The 10,109-nt window shown below is 37.6% G+C and overlaps 1 protein-coding gene across 3 annotated transcripts in view; it reads right to left on the reverse strand.

The window, feature by feature from the left end:
* LOC125658007 (carbohydrate sulfotransferase 15-like) overlaps positions 1 to 5,936 on the reverse strand; it is a 29,933-nt gene extending 23,997 nt beyond the window's left edge. Inside the window, exons 1-2 of one of the 3 annotated variants that reach the window (XM_048889021.2) lie at positions 4,623 to 5,478; positions 586 to 4,314 (exon numbers count right to left, since the gene is read on the reverse strand). The gene's annotated coding sequence lies outside the window, so the exon portion shown is untranslated. Of the gene's footprint in view, positions 1 to 585; positions 4,315 to 4,622 lie in introns of all 3 variants that reach the window. The other 2 variants (XM_048889023.2, XM_056148998.1) reach the window with 2 other exon arrangements.
* Between the last annotated feature and the right edge of the window lie 4,173 nt (positions 5,937 to 10,109).

Consider the following 10,109-nt stretch of genomic DNA (forward strand, 5'->3'; position numbering starts at 1 on the left):
GAATGCTAGTTGATCCAGTAGAAATTGCTCACGGAATAAAATTACATGTAATTGACGGTAATTTCGGTTTTGACAGAAGAGGGTCGATGTGTTTAGCGTGGTAAAGTACAATATGACTCAATCCAATTTACTAGCTGGTCCAACAGTCGAAATGAAATCAGAATAAACAGATAACCGCTGTTCATTACTGACCTACTTACTATCAGGCTGACCAGCAGGGTTTGACCTCTTCAGCCGGGTTAAATACCCCTTACATTGTGTAGATCTTTAAATGATTCAATTCTGAACTACACATGCAGGTATTGTTCCTTTGATTTTGAATACATTGTAATTCTTATACATTTCATAATCTCTCTCTCTCTCTCTCTCTCTCTCTCTCTCTCTCTCTCTCTCTCTCAAGTTTTCTTCTTAATGCACGTACTCAAAATTTAGACACGAAAAGTAAACGTTATATAATTATATATCTAATACATAAAAATCAAATTTGAATAAATATATAAAATTCGTTACATATGACAAAATAACTTATAAATTTTTATTTCTTACATGACACACTCTAGTATGTATATTCGTTCAGAGACTTACACCGATTTTTGAAGACGGCTTAATCAAACAGCTAGCTTCCTCTCCCCAGTTAATCCGTCCTAAGATCTTATAATAATTTTTCTTAAACACTCTCACATGCGCATCTTCAACAGCTTATACTAAATCAATCTGGTAAATAAACTTGGGTAGGAATGACGTGATTTCGCAATAAAATATATACACACAGACCTGTATGTAAATCCATGAGGCGTGTTGTTTGTCTATAAATCTGGTGAGTGGCAGTGGGCGATCTACACACACATAAATAACACAATGGCTAGCTAGTGGCTTAGCACTGAGTACACCGGAAGTTAACAGAAGGCCTTGAACGCCTGCTGTTCTCTCTCTCTCTCCTCTCTCTCTCTCTTTTTTCTCTCTCTCAGTTTTAAATAAACAACTTTAAATGTGCACGGCCATGGACATTTACTTTAATCAATTAACCTATACTACTGAAAACTAGACAAAAATTTAGACGTTAACAACAATTTAATTGTAGAAAATTACTGAACCAACTTTTAAAAGAAGGGAAAAAATGCCCATCGGCAATTTATCCATTATATCATCAAAGGGGTAGAGCGGATTGAAAATGAATATTTTTGTGGATTTTATTTTCAAAGTTAGCAGCAGGAGAAAATTAAATAGGGTTACGATCGTGTTCATGCACTCTCTGTTCAGCTGCAATTTATAGGTCTCAACGTCTGACCAACACCAAAAACATAGTGTGACAACTAATCACAACATTACAGTATTTAAGGAGGTACATATGTATGCTACACCAGATGTAATGGATGAAAAGTGGAGATGTACCTGGGGCGGATTCAGAAATTGCGGTTACGGGGGGGGGGGGGGCACTTTATGAGGTAGGGGGTCTGGGGGTCGCCTTGAGGGGGTCCCCGGAAGCTCCTGGATTTTATAGATTTTATAGGGCTTGAAATATGTCTTCTATTTAAGTAATTTGTACTATTTTCTGTCATTTTAATAAGGTGAAATAGTAAAATGACGCACATTTTAAGGGTTTTGGAAAAAAATAGTTCTCCCAATAAAGTAATTCAAGAAATCAAAGGATTTTGTCATTTATTTCTCCGGGAATGGAAGAAATTATTGCTTCTTTTATCGTTTAGTACATTTTTCTAAACAAGATACCACGATTTACCTTAAATTTGAAAATTTTAGGGGCTGCCCCCCTTAAATCCGTCACTGTGTACAACAATATTTTGAAATTGAAAACTATCAAATTTACTTTATTTAATCAAAAAATGCAGTTTTAGTAAAAAAAAAAAAAAAAAAAAAAAAACCTGAACAAAATTTGAATCCTCTGTTGTACTCGAACCCGTGATCTTCAGTTCGACGTGCTAACTTACTGAGCTACTCAGCTAGGCGATGATTTTTGAGATGAAAAGGCAAATATTGCTGATATTTATATTTTCATCCATGTTTTAAAAGGATGTCAACCATTATGACGATATACAATACCTCCTTAAAGCTGATCAGTGAAACATTACAGTAAGGCTGATCAGCAGTGACGGATCCAGGGTTTTCGAAAGAAGGGAGGCATGTAAAAGTAAAGTATTAGCCAAAATACTCAGCGATCATGGGTGTCAAATCTGGAGTTCTCATTCATATATGCTAGTGCTAGTAATGCCTTGTAAATCTGTGGCAAGAAAGGGGTGATAGAACGCGCCCCTGGCCCCTCTAAATCCGCCACTGATTAGTGTAGGTAACATTACAGTAACACTGACCAGTGCAGTTGGTGTATATTCATATGAACTCTGATTTTAAAAAGGGGGGGGGGGGTATTTCATAAAGACTTAACTTGCGGACTTCCAGTACTAAATCGCAATATCAGCAATATTACCCATATACAATTTATTACCCGACCTTGACCTTTGTATGAAACATCATTTTATGATTGAGACCTTACTTCAATAATTTACCTGTACTCGATTGCTACCATTCCGATATTTCCCCCAAATTATTAAAAAGTTCAAAGTCGGAGAAGGCTACAGATAGCAGCTAAAAGAGAGACCTTCAAGATTTAGAATATCGTATGCAAATTACTTCATAAAATGCGTATGAACCCGTGACTTTACCCTTTTGACTAAAAATCAATAATGGTTAATATGTAGTCGCAGAGACGCTCCAGTTAAATTTCATTGCTAAAACTCAATAATATTTTGCGACTTCGCTTACATTGTAAGAAACCAATTACCACAATATGTTACCTTGAACTTTTTGACCTTAATTACAGTGGGGTTATCCCTCGATCTGTCATACAGACTCTTCAAGGAAAGTTTCAAGTTAAGAGGCAGACAGCAACTCAGACCACGCTGTCTTAAAATATCCAAGGTAGAACTTCACATTCCAGGAGAAAGGTCAACTTTACACCCTTTGAATTTAAAGATTATATACGAAAAAGCCAGTTGGTTTGTTTGAGTGTTGTGTTTGGGGGGGGGGGGGGGGGGGTACATTGCCGTTAGAAATGTTATTTGACATGTTATATTTTGGAGACATATAGCTCATGCACTGCTGGAAATCAATTCTATAATCATCTCCATAATTACCCCCCTTCACTCATCTCTTCGATCCCCTCGCGCGCCTCTTCTGCACTATGTTGAAGGACACGCTCCCCCATAATTTGCACGTCGAAGCATGTGTTGCGTTAATACAGTCATTAGCTGAGATATAATCCCCTTCCGGAGCCAGTCGGCTCCTTATAAACGTTTGAAGACTTTCTTTGTGTGGTTTCCAACGTGAGATGAAAGACATCCGATTATCTTCAGAATCTCTAAGGACGATATGATTATTACGTCACATGATGAGTGTGTGGAGCTCTAGGTTCGCATTAACTTATATATAACGTGATATTAATTGTGTAAACGGTTACTCGACTCACGGTATTCAACGAACATTTGTTACAGCTGATTTTATTACACACACACATCCTCCCCCCCTCATTTTTTTTAAACACACCGTTTTATGAGTGGCTGAAGAGGTCAAACTCCTCGCTCGTTTTTTCCCGTGAGAGGGGGTTTCACATTACTACACACATGGAGATTATAGCCGTATTGTACAGTAATGGCTCAGACATGTGGCTGTTTACATTCCGACCTCAGTCTGACCTTTGCGGGGAATTCAGTGCATTACCATTGATATGGCGGATCTCACTTTTTCATGTTTAACGAAGCTATGAATCACAGAAGATTTTTTTTTAATTTTTATGTTTTGACGAATTATGTATTAACCACAAGTAAAAACACTACCGATTCGTCGTTTAAATAAGATATATCTTTTTAATAATTGATTTTTAAAAATAATACAAATAGCATCGTACACACGTTACATACAGGTGCATGTTTATGATTTTATTGCAATACTGTTTTTATCATACCATGTGATTAAGTTTAGTTGATTACGTCATTTTCCCTGGGCAACCAACAAATCCCTTTAACAAAAATCCCTCGATCTATTAATTTTCAGATATCCTATTTAAGGAAACCAGAATAATGAGTTTCCGAAATGGCGTGATTCGTACCAATCCTATCAGAAGGTGCGGAAGCCATATCGATCGCCTGCCATTGTGTCCTGAACGTTTTGTTGGCTAAAAACTGAAAAGATTACAATATCCCCCCCCCCTTTTTTTTTTGTATTGATCTGTTCTTCCCAAAATCACATCACACGCTGAGTACAACTTACGTAGAAACTCGGCTAGTTTACATTTAAGGAGGTACGCTACACCAGAGAAATTTGATGTAAATGAAAAGTGGAGGATATATACAACAATATTTTTAATTTGAAAATTTTCAAATTTACTTTATTATGTCAAAAAATACAGTTTTAGTAGAAGGTAATCTGAAAAAAAATTAAAACCCCTGCTGGACTCGAACCTGCGACCTACAGTTCAGCAGTCGGTATTCTAACCTACTGAGCTACTCGGCTAGGTATCTAAATGGAAAAGGAAAAGTCCAATATTGCTGATATTGATTTTTTCATCCATGTTTTTAAAGGAAGTCAGCCATTATGACGATGTAGAGTACTACCTTAATTTGGACGTCGTTGAGAAGGATGTTATATCCAGTATATATAATTATACAGAAGTAGAGTAGAGTTCACGAAATGTACATAATTAAATGTCTGTATATAATTAAATGTATAGAATCAAAGAGTTCAGATCTATTTTAGTTTTCATTGTGATTAGATTTAGTCACTCTGAAAAATTAGAAGATATCAAGTTGTTTCATTTTTCAAGGACGTCCTGGAACCCAGTTTGAGAAAGAGTGTACAATCATAACCCCGTGTCTTATTAAGGTTATGATACCTCCCGTGAAATACCTAGATCTGTGCCCTTTCCGGTCAAGCCTTTCTTTTCTCAGCACAATGTAATATCACTACGAAATGTTATCTTTGTTTACATCTACCTGTGTGAAGACTTCACAGTTAAACATGTACGACACAAAGGTAAACGAAATACACATTATTCAGGTGTGTTGTACAGACAGGTAATTTCGTCATAGTGTACTGACAACCCGTACGTACATTGGACCAATATAAAAAGTTAAAATTTTATTTACACTGGAGAGAGGGGCATGAATAGTGTTTAATGATTCGAACTTTACTGCTTTGATAGAAACCAACGTGGAGTAAAAAATTGAATAGAATTTTACAATCAATATAAATCGTGTGTGGATTGTCCACACCACGCTAGGAACCGAACAATCATTCACTGTAAGAAATCACAAACATCTGATAAAATGAAGCCCTTACCTACTGCTGATTATCAAACTCTGTCGATCCCCCCGCGTCCAGGAGTCGGTCGTCTCGGGATCTATTCGTCTGCTACCCTCGGGTAAATTGTTTATTTTCCATTCATGCGGATAGACGAAGCTCTGATTGGCTGAAGCGCCTCGGCCGAGAACCAGTCGATAAAAACCTTCACACCATGGGAAATACCGCTGAACTTCGATTTGTTTGTTAATGGTATAATAATTTTTTACTCCATTTAAAATCTATGATTTTCTAAGATATTTCTAATAAGCGCCAAACCCCTCTCCGTATTCTAGCATGGTGTTGGTATGCATGCAGTATGCATGCTTATATTAAATTCAAAAAGAGACAAATAAATTGCAAGTTATAAAACATATATTGATGAGCACCTATCAGCTACAATTAATCACATGATACAGATGAAGCGTGTCCATTAATTCCAATAAACCAGGTTTTCATTGTTGAATTCTGTTTTATTTATTTATTCAGACCCAACCGGTGCAAACAATTATATGCATACATGCACCATTATAATTGACATATAAAAGTCCAAAACGTTATATAGTCCAACATTGGGTAACGTTGATAAAATCACAGGCACCTGGGGTGTGGATAGCGCGTATATACCCCCACCCTTTGAAAAATAAATATAGAACCGATCTTTCATCTAAAATACCAGCTATATGTTATTTCTCCGTCAATCACCTTCATAAGTCGCTCTGCATAATCAGTTAATACATATAAATTATCAGTATCTCACAACAAAGCTTACTGAAAGTAGAAACTGACTATTCAGAACGACTTATGAAGGTGATCGGTGGGGGAAATAACATATATTGGATAAATCATTTGGTTCTAATTTATTTTTCCTGGGTCTAGAAAATGGGGGGGGGGGGGGGGTATGTACATAAGATCTATACACGCTATCCACACTTCAGGTGCCTGTGGATAAGATTAGAAATGTAGTCGTATCACAATGGACCAGAGCTTATGAAATATTCAAAGGCTGAAGCAGCGTTAGTATCCGACTAAGATGTGCAGTATTTAGCAATTAGACTTGATTTTGTATTTCATGTACAGACACTTGGAATCGGGTGAGGGGAGGGGGTTGAAGATGTTCATTTTCCCTTATACATGTATTTACAAGCAAAATTGATTAATTTCTTTCACATGCTAAGATATGTTGTGTGATCCCCCTCCCCCACTTATTTGATATTGTATAAGTGTATCAAATATTGATATCAAATATTTGATATTTTATTGAATAAAGGAATAAGGATATAACCTTGAACTTATAAATTAAATCATATTAAGTTAAGGATGAATCCCACCACCACCACCATGTGTAGGTCAAACAACATGTGTTAGAAGTATTTTGTTATTGGCGTTTTATTCTTTACTTGTAAGATTATGAACTTCTCCTACCCCCGCCTTTCTTTTGAAGATGTCTGTTCGTTATTTTCTCCTTCTTTGTGTACATGTTAACATATGCAGTCACAATATTGATTCAACGTTGTTTTCTTCATATCTTTAAGACCACAATATCATTACTGTTAGATAAGATTCAGGTCTTGGTGCTCATTTTGCTGTTGGGTCCACATGCCACTACTCTGATAACAGTATTAATATGCTCGGGTTGGATCAACTTTTGTACAACGGAGTATGTCAGTCCAACATTCATACTCAACAATTCATAGATAACAAGCGTAGAACCAACGTTTGGCCAGAATGATTCCCAACAAGATTCGGAAGTACTTTTCTATTTATACAATTTAGTTATCCAGTAAACTATAACTACTTTAATAAGGATATTGACAAGGAAGACCTTGGACCGACATCGTTCCATACAAAGTAGTATGCCCAATGGCAAATGTCTTCCGACCTACAGCCATTCATCCACTATCGGTCAACCCTTTAGTCATCTACAAAGTGTCAGCCTATCCTAAACGATTAGCTATCTAACAATTGTCAGCCAACCCTTTAGCTATCTACCAATTGTCAGCCAACCCTTTAGCCATCTATCAACTGTCGACCTACTCTACAATAATCTACCAAATGTTAACCCAACTTAAGACCATCTACAAACTGTCGGCCAACCCTACAACCATCTATTAACCTTACAACCATCTACCAATCAACCTAGAACATCTACATTTGACGGCCAACCTTACAACCATTTACTAACAGTAAACCAAACCTAAGACCACTTACCAACTGTGGACCAAACCTACACACATTGACCAACTGTTGACCAACTCAATAAACATCTACCAATTCTATAACCATATAACAATTGTAAGGTGATATACTAATTGCCTACCAGCCCTAACATAATCTACCAAGTGTTTGCCCTTCTTACAAACATCTGTCACACTTAACCAACCCTACAAACATCTGACACAGTTAACCATCCCTACAAACACCTGTCACAATTAACCAGCTCTACAAACATCTGACACTGTTTACCTACCCTACAAACATCTGTCAGTTAATCAGCCCTACAAATATATATCACAGTTAACCAGCCCTACAAACATCTGCCACTTTTAACCAACCCTACAAACATCTTTCACTTTTAACCAGTACTACAAACATCTGTTACTTTTAATCAGCCCTACAAGCACCTGTTTCTGTTAACCAACTTTACATGCATCTGTCACTGTTAACCAGCCCTGCAAACATCTGTCAAGTTAACAAGCCCAACAAACATCTGTCACAGTGAAACATCCCTACAATCACCTGCCACAGTTAACCAATCAGGTTCTACAAACATCTGTCACAGTTAACCAACCCTACAAACATCTGTCACAGTTAACCAGCCCTACAAAAATTTATCACAGTTAACCAGCCCTACAAACATCTGTCACAATGAGCCAGCCTTACAAAGACCCGTCACAGTTAACCAGCCCTACAAACATATGTCATTGTTGACCAACCCTACAAATATATGTCACAGTTAACCAGCCCTACAAACACCTGTAATATGTTTTACGGCGTTACCGTGTTTGAGGGCGAAGCAAACAAATTTTGGCATTATTATCTATATCCAAAACAGGACAAAAACAACCCGAAGTTAGCACGCGGACGGAGCTGTATCAAAGCATCCTAATTCTGGACATTTGATCCGCCTATATATTGAACGCGGGAAATATAACGCAATCGATGTAAACAGTACATTGTGACGTCATATTCAGCGTCGTTATTTAGCAAATTTACAAACATAGCGTTTTAACCACAACAAAAAACATAGCGTTAATCGTGGAGTGATTATATATGATTAGGAAAATAAGATTTGCATGCTTTTACGGATTTTATGTAACATCTCAGAGCGACGTGAACTAGGGTAGACGAGATTCAAAATGGAGGAATACATGTTCACGCGCTAATATTCGAATCGACGCCATTGGTACCAAACTTTTCAAGTTCCATAGGTATGGTTTAATTTTTCATTATTTTCCTATATTTTCCTTTTAAACATGCATATACGTGTTACCTATAGGGAGAGCTCCGCTCTCACGGCCCTTTGGGCCGTGAGAGGGCTTCGCCCTCTATCAGTTAACCAACCCTAAAACATCTGTCACAGTTCCCAACTCTACAAACATCTGTCACAGTTAACCAGTCCTACAAACATCTGTCACAGTTAACCAGTCCTACAAACATCTGACACAATCAACCAGCCCTAAAATAATCTACCAAGTGTTTGCCCTTCTTACAAACATCTGTCACAGTTAAACAGCCTTACAAATATCTGAAAAAGATAACCAGCCCTACAAACATATGTCACACTTAACCAACCCTACAAACATCTGTCACAGTTAACCAGCCCTACAAACATCTGTCACAGTTAAACAGCCCTACAAACACCTGCCACAGTTAACCAACCCTACAAACATATGTCACAGTTAACCAGCCTTACAAACATCTGTCACAGTTAAACAGCCCTACAAACACCTGCCACAGTTAACCATCCCTACAAACATCTGTCACAGTTAACCAGCCTTACAAACATCTGCCACAGTTAACCAGTCCTACAAACATCTGTCATAGTTAACCAGCCTTACAAACATCTGTCACAGTTAACCAGCCCTACAAACATCTGTCATAGTTAACCAGCCTTACAAACATATGTCACAGTTAACCAGCCCAAAAGTCTGATCCGTTGCAGTTTCATCCCTACTGTTACAAATGCTTATAAATGTTCGTATCTATAGAAATTCTCGTTCCATGCACATAAACGTAGTATTGTCATATTCTATGACAGAAAATCATCAATTCAACAGAGCTAGCAGCTATAAAAAGTAAGAACATAGCCATTATACCTTATTGCAAACATTTGGGTATCATGCAGGATGTATATATTTTGAAATAAAAGTTAATAGAGAGAACAGACTGATCGTGGTAGGTCAGTAGTAGAACGCTCGCTTCGTAACCGCGAGGTCGCGAGTTCGAGCCCCGTTCGTGTCATTTCCGTTTCAAACCTAGGACGTAAACATATGAAGTGATTGCTCCTTCGCCAAACACTCGGCATTTAGAAGTGAGAATCACAGATGTTTTTGAAATGACCTTAACAGCCGATGTCCAATGTCGCGGCAGGTGTTGGCACGTTAAAGAGCTCTCACCTCTACGGTCCTGAGCGCTAAACATAGGTCTAAATTTGTGGTACTTCTCCTACAGTTGGTGACGTCTCAATATGAAAGATTCTCGACGAGACGTAAAACAAGCACACAATTACTCAATCAACGAGAAAGAGCGGTAATTAGTCG

Source organism: Ostrea edulis, chromosome 9 (genome assembly GCF_947568905.1).
Source record: "Ostrea edulis chromosome 9, xbOstEdul1.1, whole genome shotgun sequence".
NCBI classification, from domain to species: Eukaryota; Metazoa; Mollusca; class Bivalvia; order Ostreida; family Ostreidae; genus Ostrea; species Ostrea edulis.